Genomic DNA, 3,453 nt, shown 5'->3' with positions numbered 1-3,453 from the left:
GTAGACAAGAAAGAGAATACAAGCATGTTTGAAATATAAAAATGTTACTTTGAAAATGTAAACGTGGCCCCTCTAGGCTTATATAAGGTGCCATAAATGAACATTTAAATGAAAGAGATTGAAAAAAAATAAAAAGATGGATAACTCACTGATTATGGTAAGATTTTATACTTTTTCATTATAGATTTCAGCCATTTATCACAAAATCAAAAACCACAGGGAGAATAAAGTGTCCTGTGTTTTTAATCAAGTTACAGTTTCAAACTTGTTTCAAGTAAAATGAGGTGATCTGTGTGAGCCCCGCATCACAGATGGTTTGACTTACCAAGGATGGATTTTTCATGAGCAGAATCATTGCACTGATTTGTGAACGGTCCTCTCTGATGCAATTCTGCCAAATCAGATACACGCTCACATCTGCTACAATCATGGACACTGCACATATTTGTTTTCTCATTCCCTGGGTCTCTTATGAAATCTTAAGAACAATAACCTCTTAAAGACAGCTCAGTTCTGATACATAAACACACCCAAAAAAGTTTATTTTACCTCACAGAGAGTGAGGGGTTTTTCTACCAAAAGGTAAACAGACCTTGCTCCACAATCTTTCTCCTGTAGTTTCCTGGGTTGGCGGCGCGGTCAGCCTTACTGTAAATCTGCCCGCAGCAATTTGTAGGGAAGCAACGGTGGCAACATAAGTGCAGGAGAGGGGCTTTTTATTTTTACTACCTTTGTTTGTTACAGTAGACCTAACATACAGTTTCACAGTGGTGGCACAAAAACACTGCAGCATATTAACAGTCAGGCTTGAATTCATCATGTTTGATAAATAGAGGGACTGTTTGGATCTGATTCAGTCTGAGGTTTGAAAGCTCAGAGCCTCTGCCACCCACAGTACAGCGCTGTGGAAGGGCTGGGAAAAATATCACATCCACTTAACACTCAGCCTCCATCTAGAGAGGGACCCCTCACCCCTCTCTGTTTCTACACACAAACACTTAAACGAAAGTCGTCCTCCTCAAGTGTGCTTCTTTTTGGCAGTTCTTCAGGTCATTTGTAAACAGGGGCACTGGCACAAGTATGCAGTTATGTTGTTTATATATATTTATTCTATAAGTAAGGAAGTATAAAGGAGCTTTTAGTCCAACACCTTTTTAACCCACTTTCCCCCAAGCTAATTAAAGTCATATCAGCTCCAAAACTGCTTGGTTTGATGATAATTAGCAAATGTTTGCATGTTTTCACACAAAACAAAGATAGTGAACACAACAAACATTACACCAGTTTAACACCAGCATGTTAACATGGACACTTTAAACATGCTAGCATGATGACAGTGTTGAACACACAGTATGTAGGTTCTGCCACCAGGGGTTCTCAATCAAAGCAGTAACAAAAGTTGACAAGTAGAGATACTGCTTACCTCCATGGCCTATGTCTTATTTGCATTGTTCTATTTTAATAAATAATAAAGGCACTCCATAAGGCAGTGGTTCCCAAATGGTGTGTCATGAGGCAAGTCTAGGGAAGCAAATGAAATATGTATAATAAAACTATCACAACGATGTGTAACAACTACACATCAACTAAAGATACTGAAACTTGTAAAACTGTAACATGGTAAACAGGCTGTTTTGCATGGATATGAAAAAAGCTTGCCTTGACAGTTTGGTTTGATCTTAGGTGTGACATAAGGGATAACTGTTGGAAAACCACAGCCACAATTTAATTAACAAAGACGCACCATTGTCATGTCACGTACATTTCACATAATGAAGGAGAAAAGCAGTTTAAAAATGGCCTACCTGGTGATCCCTTGCAGCGTTGACCTATAACCTTGCAAAGCAGATGACTATGCCAGAATCAATCCCTGTCATCAGGCAAATCCATCTTGAAAAGCTCCAAACCACGTTTGTGCCGAACTGAACACTGTTTGGACCAATCAGCGTCATTTAAGGAGGATGAGGCGGTAGATACTGATGGGGTTTTGTTCTACAGAAAGCTGTTTGCAATGGCTGCCTCCAGTGCGGTGATAAGCTCAGATGTAGCTATAGTGTAGCAACAGAACCGCTGAACTGAACCACATTTCTGTATGAAATGAAGAATACAAACAACTCTTAAAGCTTTTCATGAAGGAAAATAGGTTCTTCACTCTTCTGTTGACCTGCTTTGACATTAGTTTCTGATAGTTATTGGGGAGAAGAGGGAAGAACTTAACCAACAATTGTATGAAGAGGCATTTTAAATTAACAGACATTTCAGTGTTCAAATTCTACATTTCTTTTTACATATTGTTCCTTGCTAAATTTTTTAACAGCAGGTTGTTTTTGGCATCTCTTATTTTAAAAATATTGCATTCAATGAGCTAGAAGGGGCTTTGCGTTGGTGTCCACCACATAGACACCATGTATTTTAGGACGTAACCAACTAAAGTGATTTGTTTCAGTGAGACCACACTCTGTCTAAATACACACAGTCTTCTTTACTCACTCTGCCTTCATGATGAAGCACTTAGCTGATGATCCAAACTAGCTCTAATGGAGAAACTATGAAAGAAACTCTAAGAGTGAGTAAACAGAGCTTTACTCTGTGTTTGCAATCTGTCTCTGTGCAGACATCAGAGCTGATAACACACACACAAACACACACACTGAGTGAATGACCCTGACCCCGGAGCCTGCTGCCATCTCTGGTCAAATAAACCTGTACGTGTGTAGAGTGAAGACACGCGCACACATGTAAATACACACCCATGACTGCCTGACCTCTGCCAGTGCAGATGATAAGAGAGAGATAACAGCCGGTGTGTTTGGGTGAAGAGAGCTCACAAAGGTCAGACACCGAAGGCTTTTTATTCACCTGGATCGTTTACCACATTCCTTTGTTTCAAAATCTCTCTTCTCTACAAGTGGCATGTTAGAAAGCATGTGTATTGTGGTATCTACTAAAGCAAGAGGACATTACCTAGTAGACAAGATATAGCAAAAAATAGGACCACAAGGTCTGAAGATGATTTGGACACCGATAATCAAACAAATTGAGATGTTCAAAACAAGTAATCATGAGTAATCATGCATTTTTGTTGGCTGAATATGTTGGATAAGGCTTAAATCATTACCTGGACACTCTCTGACCTGGTCCTGACATACTGTGGGGCTGTGCCATCTCTCTCTCTCCCTCTCTCTCTCTTTCTCTCTGTCTCTAATATCTCAGCAACACACATTTGTATTACTTTTCAAAAAAAAAAAAAAAAGGAGCATAATTTAAACTGCCATGCTAATGCCAGAGGTAGCTAGCTTTTCTATGCAGACACCTGTCCCAGCTTTAGTGAAACTGACCTGTTCAGTAGGGCTGTAACAATGTCCTCAACTCACACTGGATACGTATCATAGTACTGGGTTCATGGTACAATTTTAACAAATTTCGACAGATAGATGAAATTAGAGTCTGATT

Source organism: Cheilinus undulatus, linkage group 4 (assembly GCF_018320785.1).
Source record: "Cheilinus undulatus linkage group 4, ASM1832078v1, whole genome shotgun sequence".
NCBI lineage: Eukaryota > Metazoa > Chordata > Actinopteri > Labriformes > Labridae > Cheilinus > Cheilinus undulatus.
Note: the sequence above shows the minus strand (reverse complement) of the source record.